This window comes from Akebia trifoliata, chromosome 8 (genome assembly GCF_017979445.1).
Source record: "Akebia trifoliata isolate Shusen 1 chromosome 8, ASM1797944v1, whole genome shotgun sequence".
In the NCBI taxonomy this organism is placed as follows: Eukaryota; Viridiplantae; Streptophyta; class Magnoliopsida; order Ranunculales; family Lardizabalaceae; genus Akebia; species Akebia trifoliata.
Genome location: NC_141382.1, coordinates 10,746,096 through 10,765,993, shown reverse-complemented (window position 1 = coordinate 10,765,993; position 19,898 = coordinate 10,746,096). Strand labels below are relative to the sequence as shown.

The 19,898-nt window shown below is 33.3% G+C and overlaps 1 long non-coding RNA gene across 4 annotated transcripts; it reads right to left on the bottom strand.

Moving 5' to 3' along the window:
- Positions 1 to 15,893: 15,893 nt before the first annotated feature.
- Positions 15,894 to 19,348, bottom strand: LOC147396062 (uncharacterized). Of its 4 annotated transcripts, XR_015180969.1 has the most exons (5): positions 19,084 to 19,348; positions 18,218 to 18,998; positions 17,627 to 17,678; positions 17,345 to 17,458; positions 15,894 to 16,749 (listed from the first exon to the last, which is right to left on the bottom strand). It is a non-coding gene; the product is annotated as an uncharacterized LOC147396062 (long non-coding RNA). The 4 variants fall into 4 exon arrangements; XR_015180973.1 differs by having other exon boundaries at positions 15,905 to 17,458; positions 17,627 to 17,685; positions 19,084 to 19,343; XR_015180972.1 differs by having other exon boundaries at positions 16,378 to 16,749; positions 17,345 to 17,685; positions 19,084 to 19,345.
- Positions 19,349 to 19,898: the final 550 nt, after the last annotated feature.

The following is a 19,898-nucleotide window of genomic DNA, read 5'->3' as shown; positions in this document are numbered from 1 at the left end:
TTCACTTGCTATGTTTTTTCACTTCTCCAGCTTGGTTTCTTCGTTGTCTAGAAACTTTAACCAGTATCCCGAGTTGACTCATCCGAGTCATCATGGTTTTGAAATTTTTGTGTCTCCTCATCTTTAAAGCAAATTATGATTTTCTATCCTTCAAACATCAACAAGAAGATTTATATTTTTGGGAAACGCAATGACATTCAATAAATTCTCTAAAAAAGAAAATTTTTATAAATAATTCTTCATTGTTTAATTTAAATTTTAAAGCTGGAAATTCAATGGCCATCCATTTTCAAACCTTTGATCACATAAAAAAAAAAAGAATTTTTTAGGCTGTGTTACAAAAACATGCATTGAATTCATTTTAATATTGAAAATAGTAAATTATCATTTTTGGAATTAATATATTTTAATTAAAGTGGAGAAAATATATTGTTAATGAAATGGATTTTTTTAACCATTTACTATATTGTGAAAAAATATGTTAATTTATGTTTTTTTTTCACTTTAACCAAAATGGTTTAATTCTGAAAACAATAAGTATTTTAATTAGTGTAAAATACCAAAAAGGGGAGGGTGTTTTACCAAAACAGTAAGTATTTTGTCCAAAATACTGCCCAATCACAATTTTGAAATATTTTTCAAAAGGATTATATACCCATTTTGGTATGTTATGTTTACCAAAATGGGTATCAATATTAAACTGAATTGATCTTTAAATTCTCCAAAATTCATACCAATGAACTGATTTTTCAAAGTAGTACCCACATAGCTGAATTTTCCTTTATATCTTTATTTATTATTAACCTGCCATAAGTCCTAATTCAGCTTTCATAATTTTGTAAACATGGTCTTTTATTTGAGATTCACTCCAACACTTAAAAAGTAATAGCAAATGTAATGTGCTATGGACACCCATTTTGATAAAAATAAATAAATACCAAAATGGGTATATGCCTCTTCAGATAAATATTGGGTTGTTATATATTACAACAACATAACTTATGGGTCTATATTCATGGTACATAGACGTCTTGCACTCCCAGCCAAAAAAAAAAGAATAATTTACCAAAACGGTAGAGTTTTTGAAATTAATTTCGAAAATGGTACACTGTAGCAATTAATTCCGAAAATGGTAAATTTACCGTTTTCGGAATTAATATTTTTTACCAAAATGGTAAAAACAGTAAAAAAAAAACTTATACCGAAAATACCCTTTTTTTGTTTTACATATATATTTACAATTTTAACCTTAAAAAAATGAAAATCCAACTAAAAAGATCGATTCACTCTCTTTCGGTAATCCAACAATCATACGTATTTTTATTTTTATTTTTTATCGAAATCAATTTTATTTTTGTAATTTCAGTCAAAAAATAAAAAAGGGCATTTTTGGTATTAAAAAATACATTTTACTGTTTTGGTAAAAAAATTAATTCCGAAAACGGTAAATTTACCGTTTTCGGAATTAATTGCTACAGTGTACCGTTTTGGTAAATAAACGAAAAGTTGTGCATGTTTTGGTAAATCTGCCAACAGAGAGAGAGAGAGAGAGTGTGTGTGTGTGATACAAGAACTAGAGGACACGGCATATCAACTTTTGGAAATTTACACGTTTACAAAACAAGAAAGAGAGAGAGAGAGATTACATAACTTATGTACCCAGAGGGCCTAATAAGGATTACAAAGTGATTTCTTGTTATGGTAATAATCTACAAACAAGGTACCACCATACATTTGGGCCGCCTGATTCGACAAATCTATGGCTTCTTTTTTCGGTGGAATATGCGATCGAAGTTTGAAGGGTCGAGGAGGCCATACCTTGCGCCACTCCTCCACCATACCCCAAGCCTTCCATCCCCAATCTTACAAGCTTGGCCATTCTACACGCACTCACTCACACACTAATAACTTAAACCTTTGGGCTTAGCTTTTGTTACACAAATCCCTCTCTCTATATATGCTTCTTTCGGGTTGGTTTGTGTCCCGATCACTATCAAATAACAGAAAATATACTTTTCTTATTATCAGGACCGAATACTTCAGATAATGGAAAGCTTTTTTGTGATTTATATTAGATACTATATGCCCATCACTTTCCACACAATTTGGACAAGTGAAGAGATCATATATATCATCAAAGAACACATTCCAACTACATCCTTTTTCTTTTTTTCTTTTCTTGAATCGGACCTCTCTTGACAAGAATCAAGTCCAACTGAAAAAATATCTGCCATTAGTGAATATTTTGGTGCTCAAGATTATGAAGATTGTAATAAGGTGTATTGTGATATTATTACATGGTTTTTATATATGTACACACACTAGTGGATGCCTATGCTTACAACATGAGTCATTTCGTGCATTTGTTCCTCACACGTTGAATGTTTCGTACATGTAAAATTTTTAATTAAATTGATAAAATGTCAAATCAAATTAAATCGAGCAATTAACAATAAAAAAACAAAATCCCTCTAGATTTCTCGTGCATGTATTCCTTACGTGTTAAAATATTGAGTCATTTTAGTTAGCGATATTTCAAATCTTATTAAGGATCAGTGGCCCACATGGAATGCCACATTGGCAATCCCAAACCACAATCCTCTAGATATCATAGAATAAAAAATCAGATTTGAAAAAAAAAAAAAAAAATCAGATTTTAGTCGTGAACCAAGGTTTTAAAATTGTACGGCCAAAGAACTCTTAAATTCAATGGCTGAGATTTATACATGTCCCCATAACACATTTCAAAATTACTTATTTCGAGGATAAATCTCAACCGTGCGATTTTGTGTTTAAATAGTTAACTCCATACTTATTAAATATATAAATTTTTACTATAATTATATAATACACGTATAAAGCAAATGCTGCATATTTTTTGTTTATCAAGACTTTTGACTTAATTTTAGATTGGATTTTTGCAAACCCAAAATCGACTAGAACTCAATTTTTCATGAATCAATTTTTTTTTCGTATTTTGAAAGAAAATGACAGATTGCCTACATTGGACACTGCGTTTGACTGTCAAATAGACAATTTTTTTAACTTATATATCGAGGAAAGAAATCTATGGTTAGCTGTGCACTGCCACATCAACACACTGTTGAACACAATGTCTACCTCAGGCAGTGTATCACGACTCTATTTTGAATTGCTTACAAGGATAGCAACATCATCTCTTGATATATGTTATAACAAATCATAAGGTCCCACCCTTGTACACAATACCTGCCTAGATTTGAGATTTGGACCGTTGCCTAAGAGAGCAACTCCAATTCATATATAGGCATAATTGTGGATATTTTATCGTAGAGAACAACTATGCCTATTCAATGGATTTGCACTCCAATGGTACAAGTCAGAATTGCTCTTCAGAGATATTTTAATATTTCTTTTAGGTTTCCAAAAAATTCACTACAATAAATCGGCTCAGAAATGCCATAGCTTTTTTCCGTCAACAAGTAGAGAGAGAGAAAATCACTCTCTTCTTTTGCCTCTCCCACTTTCTCTCTCTCCACAAAAATTTGAAGTAATGAGCCAGAGCCCGAGTGCATTGGAGTCCACCTTGAGTTCTGACTCTTCAAAATGGCCATTGGGAGGGTATGCCTACCATGAGCTCGAGTGCGTTGGAGTTGCTCTATGAAAAAGTTCCATTTTAAAAGTACAATTATTTAATTTGAAAATTTAAATTTCATTTTTATTTTCAATTTCCTTTTTGAAATACTTTGACATGCTTCGGCCAACAAGAGTATCCCCCTCCCCCACAATCAAGGGATGTAGCGCATTGTGTTTGTTCCTTTCAAGGGCCACCATTAAAACAAAAAGCATTCATTGGACGTAAATCCACAATGCCACCTAAAAGAGAATATGTATCATATGATTGTCAACCTAGCTAAAGGTTTGGCTACCAATTGCATGGCTATTTATACTACACATTTTTTAATATCAATTACCAACATGTTTTTATCTCCTGCCTTGCTAGATTAAAATGTTCACTCGTGGGAACCGTTGTAGAGAAAGCTCCTTGATTTGCCCCTCCACTTGAGGGCATATCAATTTTCAAAAAATTGGTATAAAATGATGGTTCACTCTTTGCTGTGTTAGATATATCAGATTTAGTAAGAAAGTTGGATCTGGATATGTGATCAATATTATTGTACCTCTAGATAATCAATCCCATAGGACCTTAGAGAGAACTATTGTTTCACCTTAGAGTATATACCATCCAATTTGATATATCTCTTAGGTATACGCACACCTCAAAGTATCTTGAATTCAACCAAGTTTAAGTGTAAGATACAATAATTTATCAACAATTAACACCCAGAACTATAGTCTTGTAAGTGAGATTTACAAGGAAAATATAGCTGATCTCATCTAATTACATAAGTCAACAACAACTACAACAATCTATATATAATACGAGATACATAATTACAATAGAGCCTTATTAATAAGACTTTGGAAGTTGTTTCTCTGGACAATAATCTACAATCAAGACACCACCATACTTTTGGGTTGCCTAATTGCAATAATAGCTTCTATTCTAGGTGGAATCTGTGGTGAAAAGTACTGATAATCTACAATTGGGATACCACCATACTGTTGGGCGGCCCGATTGCAATCTATTGCTTATATTCTTGGTGGAATTTGTGGTGAATGGTACTAATAGTATTGACGAGGAGGAGGAGGCCTCCTTTTGCATAACTCATCGACCAGAGCGAACGCTTCCTTCCCCACTTTTACAAGGTCTGCCATTCTAAACCAATAAATCAAACCACTACTAATTAGTAGGCTTTGTTTTGGTTACAGATTCAAGAGAGGCCTCAAGCCTTATTTATATACTTAGTCCAAAACCTCCCACCACCTTTTTTTTTTTTTTTTAATTATTAAATTAACTGCAATTATTTTCCATGTATGTATTTTCTTCTATATCTCTAGTTGGGTGGGGCAAGCTCTCTTCTTATCCCGTATGCCTCTGTCTCTCATGTGTTTTTTTTTTCTCATCCTGCTTAATATCCTACTTGGATAGTTGTGGTGTCAAAAGATGGTCAATGTCAACATCCTTTTTCTTTTCTTTTTATTTTCTGCTTGGTTCCATGTTGGAACTGAATATAGTCTGGCCCATTGTGGACTACATTTTGACAACATTATTAAGTCAATTTAAGTTATGGATCGAGTTAGGCCCAATGAAGAAGAAATTGAATCCACAGCAACTGAAGGTAAACAACCAACCTGCTCTCGTTTAGTGATGCACTACTACACTACATTTTGACAACATTATTAAGCCCATTTAAGTTATGGATCGAGTTAGGTCCAATGAATATGTAGGTCCGGGCTCAAGTTTGGGAGCCATATCCTTCAGTGTAGTCCATAAATAAGTCCAAATGCTTGCAGACCGGTTGGCCTTTTACGTAGGCTTTTTATTTGGCTCGACCTTACCATTAAGCAGATTGAATTTTGGCATGGATTTTGAAGCTTTATTAACATCGGGTAGGGCTTAACATGGGTTGGATTTTATTTGAAATTCGAGTAATTTGAATATGAATTTAGCGGGTATGGTTCTTTTAAGTATATCTGAAATAAAAATAGGCCGGATATGGGTTGAAGTCCCTTGAGCTGAGTCGGATCCGGATCTATCCCTATATCCACCAAGATCTAAATGATATATTATTTTGTAAGTTTTATTTTTATATTTTTCAAAATATTTTTCTTCAATGAACAAGTGTTGGGCATTGTGATCAAGACCTCTCTACAAAAAAGAATAGATTTTGAATTCAAGTCACTTTTTGGCCAATTAAACTATTTTCCTTGAAATAATTTTGAACTGTTTAAAATTATTCAACCCAAATCAGTTAATTCAGTCAGGTTAGATCCGGATATAAGTTTAGCAAAAGCAAAATGGTTCGGATATGGTTTGAACTAGTCAGATCTAAATATGGATTTGAATATGGATATACGCATATCCAACTTGAACCCGACTAGTTTTAAGCCCTACCATCGGGCCATACCCCTAGGGGGTTGTTCGACAATAACACTAGCAACATAGGTTTGTTCCATTTAATTGTGCAAGTATTCGAAATTCTCTGGGCTCCTGATTTTCCCTATTGCACGTTGAGAAACTTCAATGGTATCAGAGCTTGTGACCCATTAGGACTAAGCCCACCCCAAAAGGTGTGGAGATACCCTGTGTAGGGGTGTCAATGGATAGCCGAAATCCGAATTCGAATTCGAATTCGAATTCGAAAAATCGGATATTATCCGAAATTTTCGGATATCGGATTCGGATTCGGATATCATTTTAAAATTTGAATGAGTTTCGGATACGAATTCGGATATCGCGATATCCGATTCGATAATATCCGCTCCGATATAGTATATGTATTATGTATTTATGTTTTATAACAAAACTTTTATTTATGTTATATATGTTATTGTGTATTCGTGTTATATAACAAAACTTTCTTTTTTAAACTTATCTTCTCTGTCTCTCAACCACTTTAATGGCTAAAACGAAGAACCAGTCATCATCGTCGTCTTCAATCATCCGTCGTCGTCTTCAACCATCTCAGGCAGCGGCTGAACTCTTCCTCTTCATCGCGGCATCGCCTCACGACCTCAACCCTCGCAGTCACTAACTCAGGCAGCGGCGAAGCTCAGATCTACAGATCCGTCGTCGTCTTCAACGAACTGTCGTCGTCTTCAACGATTCAGGCAGCGGCTCATCTTCCTCTTCATCGCGGCATGGCCTCAAGACCTCAAACCCTCGCATTCACGATCTCAGGCAGCGGCAAAGCACAGATCTACAGATCTGTCGTCGTCTTCAACGATCTCAGGCAACGGCTCATCTTCCTCTTCATCGCGGCAACGGCGAAGTCACGACCTCAACCCCTCGCAGTCACGATCTCAGGCAGCGGCGAAGCCCCTCATCGCCTCACCTCTTCCTTACGACCTCTACCATCGGGATACTTTTCGAATAATTTTCGAATGGTAAAAAAAGTTTCGGATAGTTTTCGAATCGGATAATATCGGATATCCGATAATTTATTCGGATACGAATTCGAATATTAATTAATGATATCCGATCGGATTCGGATTCGAATTCGGATATCACTAAAAAATTTCGGATTCGGATTCGGATACACCACTATCCGATCGGATACCTATCCGTTGACACCCCTAACCCTGTGATAGCGAATAGAAAAAGAAAAAAAAAACATTGTCCATCTACAACTTGATCTCGTTTGTGATATTTACATGACTCACTAAATAGTTCGAAAAGAAAAATGCTTTCCTTAGGAAAGTTTCCTGACTGCACCTCCTTGTGACATCCAAAACGGATTGAGTGCCACATGGATGTAAATTTTTTTTTTAAAATTTTCCAGAAAAAAATTGAAGAAAAGTTATTTTTCACTGTTGGATTTTAATTTTAGTTAGGGAGTTTAGTGACTATCATTTTCAAAGTGTTGGACCTTGTTAAAGAAAGTTTTTAATTTTTAATTTTTCTAAATTTGATCTACAACATATACTTTTGAGGACTAAGGTGTTATTTCATATTTGGCCAATATAGCAGTCCGTTTAGGGAAAGGAATCTATGATTCTCTATGCACTGCCACATCAGCACAGTGTTGAATGCAATTCCCATTGAAGTTAGTTTAGCATTTCTCTAATAGGATTTTAAGGTTGTCAAACGAGCCTCGCTCTTTTGAAAACAATTGATTAGATTTAATGTTTAAAAGATCGTTAACAACTTAAATATCGATTGGGACCTTTTCACTCGTGGAAAAAAAAAACTCATGCAAAAATTAAGAGGAAAACACGAGTGCTTTTTGTCTCACAGTACAACAGCCATTTGACATGCGGTGAAAATGACATCAGCAATAACAGAGGAAATTTCTCTCTTGACCACGATACAAAACTGAAATTTTCTAATCCAATCATCTTGTGGCATTTAAAAACATGATCTGATTCCACAGGATTGTAGAGGATGAAATTTTATGAAGTTAAAAAAAAAAAAAAAAAAAAAACTTTATTTTTCATCGTTGAATTTTAATTTCAAGTTTGGATACTCGGTAGATGTTCATTTTGAAAAGTGTGATGTTAGCTTGACAATGATATAATCCATGTGGTCTCAATAACTCATTTTAAGATTTTAAATCTTAAAATTGAAATTTGTGGGCAAAGGACATGTAGGAGAGAGAAATTTTCTCTCCATTGCTGTTGTCATTTATGCCACATGTCAAACCAATGTTGAGCTGTGAGCAAAAAATCATTTAGGAAATAATCATGATAATCTTACTATCTCAAGTGGCAAACTCAATCGATTATCCTAACATGACAAGTTTGGGAATCGTAGATCTGTATTCCTCGGGATATATGACTGCACTTCCCCATAAAATGTATATCTTGAGAGAACCATGTATCTCCAGTAGTATAGATCTATGATTCCCAAACTTGCCACGTCAGGTAGTCAATTGAGAATGCCATATGGGGTAGTCATTATCACGACTCTTTAGGAGAACACTACCCTCAACACACGATTTAGGTTCTCCATCAAACAAACGGTTGAGATGCTTGGAGTTCTCAAGAAAATAAATATCCCTAGTCGTTTACTTGTCTAATGAACCTCAACCATTGGGGCTAGAGAAGTCCAAAATAAAATTCAGATCAAATATTCGAAATCACTCATTACACGCACTCACTCACACACTAATAACTTAAACCTTTGGGCTTAGCTTTTGTTACACAACTCCCTCTCCCTATATATGCTTCTTTTGGGTTGGTTTGTGTCTTGACACTACAACAAAAATGGAAATTAGGAATTGTTCATAACAGTTCCTAAGACAATCTAAAACGGTTGGCAGACCGTTTCTAATCGAGGTGTCGTTAATGAAATTAAACGACTGGAAGCAGTTAGATCTTAAGATTTGGTATGGCTAAAAACCGTACAAGAACTAAAAAATTGGAATGGCCTAATTAATTTAAAAGTACTTGAACAAAAATACCTTAGACATCAGATTCTAAGACATCAGTCTATAAGACTAATGTCTTAAGTCTGAGACTTTAGACATCGGTTACAAATCAATATCTAAAGTAGTCATAAGCTGTTATCTAAACTTAAAAAAAAAAAAAGTTAATGTTGTGTAAATGGTATTATATTGACAATGTGACAATCCATGTGGTCTCAATGACTCATTTTAAATCTTAAAATTGAAATTTGTGGGCAGAGGACGACGTGCTTGCAGGATAGAGAAATTTTCTCTCCATCATTGACGTCATTTATGCCACATGTCTAACCAATGTTGGGATGTGAACAAAAAATCATTTAGGAAAGAATTGAGATGATTTGACTATCCCACATGGCAAACTCAATCGACTATCCTGACGTGAGAAATTCGGGAATTGTAGATCAATGTTCCTTGGGATACACAATTGCATTTTCCCATAAAAAGTGTATCTCGAGGAGTGTAGATCTATGATTCCCAAACTTGCCACGTAATCAATTGGGTATGCCACGTGGGATAGTCATTATCATGACTCTTCAAGAGAGCACTAGCCTCAACACACGATAAAGGTTCTCCATCAAACAACGGTTGAGATGCTTGGAATTCTCAAGAAAACAAATATCCCTAGTCGTTCATTTGTCTAATGAACCTCAAACATTGGGGCTAGAGAAGTCCAAAATAAAATTCATATCAAAGATATGAAATAAATATGTCACATCTCCCAAGAATAAGATTAATATTCCTTCTGTTACGTTGAACTCGACTTCGAATTAAATTTTCAAAAAGATTATCCACACACACTTGTCTTTTCTTGCTTTTAATTTCCTTCTTAGTTAAGCTAAGTACAATATCTTCAGGATCGCTTAAAAGTAGATTATTCATCTTTTTGATGACATCATCTTTTGATATTATCATGAGTCACAATAAAATGATGTCATTGACGTGGTATGCATAGAACCATAGATCTTTTTCTTCGGGATACACAAGGAAAAGATCTATGGCTCTGTTCATATGCTATGTCAACCGTGTCAGTTTTAGCAAGTCAATTTATTATTATCCTATTATCATGAATGATATCAATTTTGACATCATGCCAATGATGCCATCATTTAAGATTGTTAGCATGTGCACAAAGGGCAAATGTTAAGGTGCATTAAATGCATTTTAAAATTTTAACGAAAAAAATTATTTAAGGGTTCTTGGTGGAGGATTTCTTTCTAAACAGTCCCTAAATTTTTAACGATAGCTTGATAGTTCATTTAGTAAACTTTTTATTTCTTACCGGTTCCTAATTATTGACGAGCTCAACACTTTTTATTTATTGTCGAACTTGACATTTTTATTATCGAGTTCAACATTTTTTTATTGTTGAATGCGACAATTTTTAAAAAATGTCGAACTTTGCAATAAAAAGTGGTGAACTTGACTTTGGTAAATCCTACCCATATTCGTCTTTTGAGCTTTTCTAACAAAATAATATGGAAAAATTGACTAAAAATCTGAGATAACGATTTGTCTAGATGATTTCAAACCAAAAGAACTATCCTTAATCGATGTTCATCCAAAAACGAAGAAAATAAAAACCCTATTTTTGTGCCTACATTTTCAGAAAAATGTTTTCTTCTTCCTTCTTAAAATCCTTTCCACTAAAATGCAGTTTTCGAAACATGATTGGGATGCCGGAAATATTTTCTTCTTTTTTGACAAAAAGAGATGAGATCAAATGGTCAGGGGCATTCAATCATGAGAAATGTGGTGAGTGGGGTTTAGGGACTGATTAGAAAAAGAAAGTTTTACTAAATGAACTACTAAAAGAAACCATAAAACTTGGGGACTAATTAGATAGAAATCCCTTTGCCAAGTCCTCTCATTAATTTTATGAATTTAATTGCATACAAAAAATGCCCTAAAATCAGAAAATATAAAAGCATGATGAATTAGAAAATTGAGAATTAACAAAATAATGATGTATGATTTTCACATGAGAAAAATTCCATATTCGTTTGATTTTCAATTTAAAAAAACAAACACATGTATACAATCTTTGATTCTCCCAAAATAATCATCACCCAAATATGCTATTTGTCAAGTAAAAAAAATGCGCATCATTATATGGAACAATTCAATCATCACATATTCCTAATCGCAAATTCAAGCCATCACGAACCCATTACATAAATCAAATTAAGCATGGAATTATAAAATCATTGCAAAAAAAAAAAAATAAAAAAACAAAAAAAAAATATATATATTTTTTAACTCTAAAATAATACAAAGATCTTAAATTTCTACCATCATAAGTCATACAAATTCAATTTGAGCACAATGATTGTAAAATTTTAACAAAATAAAAAAATATTCTCCTAATCCCATTAACATGCAAAAAAAAATAAAAAAGAATGCATCTCCCCTATTGTGAATTAATCGAAACATGATAAAACATTACATAACATTGGTAACATGAAAAACTTTATTCAAAATAAACTCCATGATTATCATGATGACAAAATCAACATAAGATATCAGTAGAGGGCAGATACAACTATAAGGACACATGAAAACAGAAAAAGGAAAACAAAGTTTTCCCTGAAGAATACATAGAGAAAGAATAGAACAAAATAAAAAAAATAAACTTACTTATAGGTCGAGATATCAGCGAGTTGATTCCTTCAGATACGATCCAAGAGGCATGTGAGTATTTGCTGTGATTGCTACTGCTATAAGAAAGGACAATGAAGATGTTGATGCTAGTTGTTACTTGTTGTGGTTGTGGGCGTTTGTGTTGGGATTTTTCAAAACAAAAGAAAATAACGGATGGATAGGGCGTTGGATGAAAGAGAAGAGGTGGTAGAGGCATTGGTGCAGAGAGAGAGGGAGCTTGACAGAGAGATGTGAGAGTTGGGACGTTGGTCCAGAGAGAGAGAGAGAGAGAGATGGGGGGGGGGGAGGGCTTAACAGAGAAATAAGGGTTTGGACAGAGAGAGGACGTAGGTCTGGGGGAAGAAGATGTTGCAACAGGGAGAGAAATGTGGGTCTGGGGGAAGAAGATGTTGCAACAGCCAAAAAGAAGATGTTCAGAGAAGAAACCTCTAATAGAAGGATGTGAATAAGAGAGGGGTTTGAGATATTTGGAGAAAGGGAGCAGGTCGTCAAGGAAAGAGGAGAGTCCGGCCAAAGGGTACAATGTGAGGAAGAGGGAGAATGTCCAGTTGAGACCAAGAATGTATGGAAAGTCAACCCTTTTATAAAAAAGTTATTTCTATTTTACGTTTCTTCCCACTTAATTTTTTTTTCTTTTACTTTCTCTTATCTCACGTGTTTTTAGAGAAATGGGAGTGGTAATCCTATGTTACTCACATCTTAACACTCCTCCATCAATTAAGTCATGATTGGTCAATTTTTATATTCCATTTTTTTTTAAATTTTAAATGATTGCTGCGATTTTAATTTTCAATTTTTTAATTTGAAATTTTTATTGGTCGATTGAATTTTAGTTTCAATTTTGACCATTCGTATTTTACTTCGAATTTGATTAGATTAGTCAACTAAATTTTAATTTAATCTTTAGTTGGTTGATTTAATTTTTGTTTGATTAGTAAGTTGAATTTTTAATTTTTATTTTATTGGTTGATAAATTTTGATTTGATTTTAATTGGCCAATTCATTTTTAATTTGATGTTGATTTAAATTTTAATTTTTTGTTTTTATTTATTTATTTGAAGTTGATTTTTAATTTAAATTTAAAATTGATTTTTTTTATCATATTTTCCTAAGGATCAGGGCCTCTAAATCAGAGTAGGACATTGAGGTGCATTTTGATTATTTTCTTTATTTCTCATATAGTTATCTGTTTTCGTCGATTTTGGTCTCATTAGACTCGAAATCATATTCTGAGTGAAATGAAGGTACTTTCGAGATTTTTTTAGATGTCCGAAATTTATGAGGGGTATTTTCATCATTTTGTTAATTTTTGCAGATTTTTACAAATTAATTTTGGCGTGAGATTTCTTTCAGTTCTAATGTGATTAATTGTAAATCCTGAGATCATATTTTCCTAGTGTAACGAGATATTTAAATTATCGAATTGTGTAGCGAACTTAAGCGTACGTGCTTGTTAAATCGGGTGTATGATGTTCATTTTTATATCAAGTCGTAACAAGTAAGGGAGATGGAATGATTAGAAATGGAAAGATTGAAGACAATACTCACAAGCTTTCTAGTTTTTTGCGCTTATCATTAGGAATTCACCACAATCGAGAGACGAATTATCAAATTAGGGATATTCAAAATTGGGGTGTCTACACTTTTAGGGCACTTTGGGTAGGAAAACTTATTTTCAAGATGCATTTAATGCATCTTAATCTTAACATTATAAAATTAAGGGACAATGACCTCAAAGAACTATTTTTTGGAAATATGTACTAAAAAGTCCTTTCTTAAAAAATATGGACTATTTAATACTCATTTTCTCAAATATTAGTCTAAAACATATTTTTGAAAACGAAAATGTTGTAATTATCTTTTCAACAAATATTGAGGTTTAAAGAAACTTGTTTATTTGAGAATATTGAAAGTAATCCCATGTTTTAAAAATTAATGACATGCCCCTTGATTATAGTCATATCTTATATAGCAATTAAAAAAAAGATCTAAATTAAGAAAAATAAAAGAATTTCTTGTTTCCCTCTCCCCAAAACTTGTGATTTTTAACACACATAAATGATTATGATGATGGAGATGAGTATGTTAATTATCCTCATCAAACTAATTTGATCTATGTATAATAGATTTATTAAAAAAATATAAATCTTCAAAACATTATTTTAGAAGTCGACTTGAATGTTCATCGAATTGATTTAACTGAAAACTTAGCAAATCTATTTAAATAAATAAAATAAAATTATATTGAATTTATAAATAGATTTTAATAAATAAAATTATTAATAACTAAACAAATTGGCCAAGTTTTTTATTTGACTCCATGTATTTTTAGATAAAACCACTTTGTAAAATTGTTAAAAGGGTATTTCAAGATTTTTTCTTAAAAAATCTTCCTAAGATCCTTAATAGGTGAATATTTTATTAAGTGGGACTTAAATGATTTTTTTTTTTCTAGGGGACTAATTGATACATATTCTCAATAAAGAGTCCCTTGCACTCATTGTCCCTCAAATTAATTGCAATTATTTTGTCTTCTTGACTGAGTTGGGATTTTTCTGGACTTAGAAATGATTTTCTAGAGATGTTTGTTGAGGATTGTGAGTGTGAATCGAGAACGAAGAGAGGTTGAAGATTATAGAGTTCGAGAGAGGAAAGCAGAGAGAGTTCTGCAGGTGAAGTGCGCCATGGCTTAAGCTTCACTTGCTATATTTTATCACTTCTCTTGCTTGGTTTCTTCGTTGTCTAGTAACTTTAACCATTATCTCTAGTTGACTCAGCCGAGTCATTATGGTTTTGAAAATTTTGTGTCTCATCATCTTTAAAGCAAAGATTTTCTCTCCTTCAATCATCAACAAGAGCATTTATAGTTTTGGGAAGCGCAATGACATTCAATAAATTCTCTACGAAAGAAAAAAATTTAAAAATAATTCTTCATTGTTTAATTTAAATTTTAAAATTGAAAATTCAATGGCCATCCATTTTAAAACATTTGATCACATAAAAAAAATAGAATTTTTTAGGCTGTGTTATAAAAACAAGCATTGAATTCATTTTAATATTGAAAATAGTAAATTATCATTTTTGAAATTAAAATATTTTAATTAAAGTGGAGAAAATATATGGTTAATGAAATGGAATTTTTTAACCATTTACTATATTGTGAAAAAATATGTTAATTTATGTTTTTTTTTTTTCACTTTAACCAAAATGGTTTAATTCTGAAAACAATAAGTATTTTAATTATTGTAAAATACCAAAAAGGGGAAGGGTGTTTTACCAAAACAGTAAGTATTTTGTCAAAAATACTGCCCAATCACAATTATGAAATATTTTTCAAAAGGATTATATACCCATTTTGGTATGTTATGTTTACCAAAATGGGTATCAATATTAAACTGAATTTATCTTTAAATTCTCCAAAATTCATACCAATGAACTGATTTTTCAAAGTAGTACCCATATAGCTGAATTTTCCTTTATATCTTTATTTATTATTAACCTGAAATAAGTCCTAATTCAGCTTTCATACTTCTGTAAACATGGTCTTTTATTTGAGAGTCACTCCAGTACTTAAAAAGTAATAGCAAATGTATTGTGCTATAGACGCCCATTTTGATAAAACTAAATAACTACCAAAATGGGTATGTGCCTTTTCAGATAAATATTGGGTTGTGTTATATATTACAACTTGTGGGTTTATATTCATCGTACATAGACGTCTTGCATTCTCAGCCCAAAAAAAAAACTTGTTCAGAGAGAGAGAGAGAGAGAGAGAGAGAGAGTGTGTAGCGAGTATGAGTGTGTGTGTGATACAAGAACTAGAGGACATGGCATATCAATTTTCGGAATTTTACATATTTACAAAACAAGAAAGAAAGAGAGAGAGATTACATAACTTATAGCACACAGAGGGCCTAATAAGGCTTACAAAGTGATTTCTTGTTATTGGTGAATGGACTTTAAAAAAACAAAAAAAAATCCATAGAGTATGACCGTCAAATTTGGAGGTTTAACAAACAATATCACGGTCCTCTAATTCACCAATCACAATGAACGAAATAATATATAAAAAAAATCAGAAAAAGAAAAAACAAAAGAAAAATCATAAAACAAGCTCCAAACTAAACTAAATAACCCAAAATAAATATACATGTAAACCTATTTATTAAGATCGAAAATTCTGTCGAAACTACAAATAACTGACAATAAAGCAGTATATGATATATATATATATATATATATATACAACTATTTATGTCACACTCCTGATTTAATTTAGAACACAAAACACAAACAATTGAAGAAGCAATAATAGATTCTAAGAGATACCTAAGAGAAAGCCTAAGAAGTAACTTTATAGACGAACTGTAAGAGAACCGACTCTCCTCAATACTATATGTCCAAATCCATGGACATTAGGAATTCCATTAGTGACAGATGACCCCACCTGCCACACTTGATTCACCGTCACCCCCGCCATGTTCTTCGGCAACACCACCGTAGCATATAGCCTCATCACACCATCTACGTACTCCGCTTCCATTTCGGGCACATCGAACGCTATCTTCGACCGTTCGATGTTCTTGTAAGAGGTCACATTGAAGGTTTTCACTGTCATGGATCCATCATCTTGTTTATAGGCAATCAGAGAATCATCACTCATAAACAATCAACTTAAAGGAAATTTTTAGCAAAATAAAATTGTAGTAATTCTCATTATCGGTTGCATCCCCGCATTAGAGAAAGTTGAACACAACAACACTAAAAAGGTTAAGCTCTCTTTTCTACATAATAAATTTAACTAATAAAGTATGTGGGACCCACATACATAACATAAGGTGGGCCCCATTGCATAAATGTCCACTACGAAATTCAAAAAAGCCTTCCTAGGGGCTGTTTTGTATGAACAGAATTCTAACACAGTCAATGTCTGTAGAAGCCCACTTTGTGGCTGCTTTCACATTAGAACCCAAATAGCCATTTTTCCCAGGTTGACCCTTCTATAAATGCCCTTGATTCTCACTTAATGGTTAGATTTGAACTGGAGAGATGGTGCTGGTTCTGGTAACAAATGAGGTGAACCCTACCAATATACCAAAAAATAAAAAATAAAAAAGGTTAAGCCTAGTGTGCAAAAATCTTAGCCCACATTTCTTTGGGGAAGCTGGGAAGGGGTGGTCAGTAGCAGTTACAACACCTATAATTTATCCAATCAACCACATGGACCCTAGTTAATGGTCAACAATAAAATGAAAATTCTGGGCAGTTGCCAATTCTGCAAAATGTAACCAAAGGGGTGAAGGAAAAATCCCTAAAATCGGTTAAAAATCAACAAAGGCCAAACACAATAGATTTATTTAAAATTGGAACAAAAAGAAAACAATTGAACAGGAAATATTGAATTAATTGTGTAAGTTTGTTAGAAACAGAACAAGGGCCGATAGAAATAACTATGTAAGCTCGTCAAATCGATCATACAAGCTAAGTAGAAAATATATGTAATCAGACATTGTAGATCAACAACAATGGGAGATATTATAAGCCAATACACCATGAAAAGATTATATGGCAAATAAATTGGTGAAAATTCAAATACCCAATATGAAAAATAGAACATAATTCAATTAAAGATGACAATGTGAAATAGATTAAACAGGTATGATGTAATCTTGACTAACCTGGTGCAATATAACCACATGAACCTGTGATCGCAGACATGGATTTAGGCCCAATGCTGATCACATCAACCACTTTGGAAACCCCCAAAATCTGCCACTTGTGCACTGAACTCTCTGTCCAACAAAACATTATTTGATTTCACGTTTTGATGAACAATTGGAGGCACGCAATCATGATGCGAGTTGGATAACCCGTCCTTTACTACTATGAAGCAAATCACCCAAGCTTCTACTCGGCTACTAATTCCAAGAGAGAGAGTGTTCAATGACATTCTCATGTACCTTGTAACCCTACGATACATGGATGCACCCCTAGAAAAAACCACTGCTTTTTCTGAAAACTACAAGAAGACAAACATGTAAGTTAGAAAAACATCAATATAATCAACCACTAAGTTAATTTCAACTGTAATTAATGTTGCTGCCATTGTACCCACCAGAGTATACTCTGGTGGAGAATGTTGATCAAGTAAAGGATGGTGGCCACAATTTTACTCATTAAGAACATATTGTTTCTGGTCAGATCAGACACTCACTAACACTAGACAATGTCTAAGCACCTTCTATTTGGACATGTATCCTTAATATGTGACCCTGAAATGAGATGCAACCATGCACTTAAACTCATGAAGTTGTGTGTATAACTAAAATGGAATATCAAGTTTGATACTAGTCTGTAACTTGAGGTGTTGAACAAGCACAACTTTGTTCAACTCGGACTTACCCAATGAATCTATATGATGCATTGGAGTGCACCATATGACTTGACCACTATATTCTGAGATTGGGCACTTAAACCCGAGTTTCCTAACTACTAATACTCAGAAAAACAGAACATGAGGGCCCAATCAAAGGAATGGAGGCATTACTTACATGTTGGGTGCAATAGTCCCCTCTAGTGGCAGCAGCTAATGATCGACGCCATACCATATCTTGGGCCAGCCATAGTAATTTTCTTCTGTCATCACCATCACCATCACCACCACCACCACCCTTTTTGTTATCTTCATCATAAGTTTACTTCTTACATGGAAGCATGGTGTCTCCAACTTTAGCAGGTACACATATCTTAGATATGGGTTTTGTACCAACAGTAAGTAGTAGTGATATGAAGCCTTTCAGTTATATGTAACAACTGTAAGCTGGGGTTTAATGGGACCCCCACCTTAAATATTAATAAAGATCTTTAAAACGAGAATAATGCATATTACAATTTTTTTTAGATGTTGGCAAGGTGCTTCAATGACCTAAAGCGTGAATTTCAATGTGTAAGCCCCAAGAGCATACTTGTTTCAATGTGCAAGCGTGAATTTCTTACATGATCATACTTCATAGGATAGGGGAAACTAAAAATAAAAACAAAAAATTAAATTGTACCATATAAGCTAACATAACCCCTCACACAAGGCAACAAAGCTATCTTTTTCATTTTACATAAATTATATTTTATTTTCAAAAAATTGTTTAGAAAGGAGAAATGAGAAAATGGACGCCAAAATGGGAATCAACAGTAGGATTTGAGACAAAAAAAGAAAGCAACGAATGCATTGAATGACAAAAATTTATGATTCTACCAAAATGATGATTATACTTCTACACCCATCTTCATGGCTTCCTTCAAGGAAGATGCCCCAATAGGTAGAATCATAAATTCCTACAAGAAAAAAATGCTAATTAGAACAAAGTCCTACAACAAAAAGGTATAACTGCTCATAGCACATTGCTGATCTGAGTATTACCTGCATTGCCAGCTTATTGCCCGCATGAGAACCTCCATTGATGACATTGAACACGGGTATAGGCAACACTAAGCTTTTGTTACCGGCAAGATTGGCAATGTGCTCGAAGTTTAGGTGGAATATGTGATCGAAGTTTGAAGGGTCTAGGAGGCCACACCTTGCTCCACTCCTCCATACCCAAGCCTTCCATCCCCAGTCTTACAAGCTCGGCCATTCTACACACTCACTCACACACTAATAACTTAAAACCTTTGGGCTTAGCTTTTGTAACACAAATCCCTCTCTCCATATATGCTTCTTTTGGGTTGGTTTGTGTCTCAATCATAAACAAATCACAGAAAATATACTTTTCTTATCAGGACCGAATATTTCAGATCATGGAAAGTTTTTTTTATGATTTACATTAGATACCGTATGCCCCTCACTTTCCACACAATTTGGACAAGTGGAGATATCATATATATCGTCAAAGAACAAATTCCAACTGCACACTTTTTCTTTTTCTTTTCTTGAATTGGACCTCTCTTGATGAGAGTCAAGTACAACTGAAAAAATATCTGTCACTAATAAATATTTTGGTGCATTGTGATAAGGTGTATTGTGATATTATTACATGATTTATATATAATATCATCGTACATTTGTTCCTTACACGCCCTGAGTCATTTCGTACATTTGTTCCTTACACATTGAATGTTTTATACATTTAAAAAGTTTAATTAAATCTATAAAATGTTAAATCTAATTAAATGGAGCAATAAACAATCGAAAACGAAATCCCTCTAGATTTCTTGTGCATGTATTCCTTACAAGTT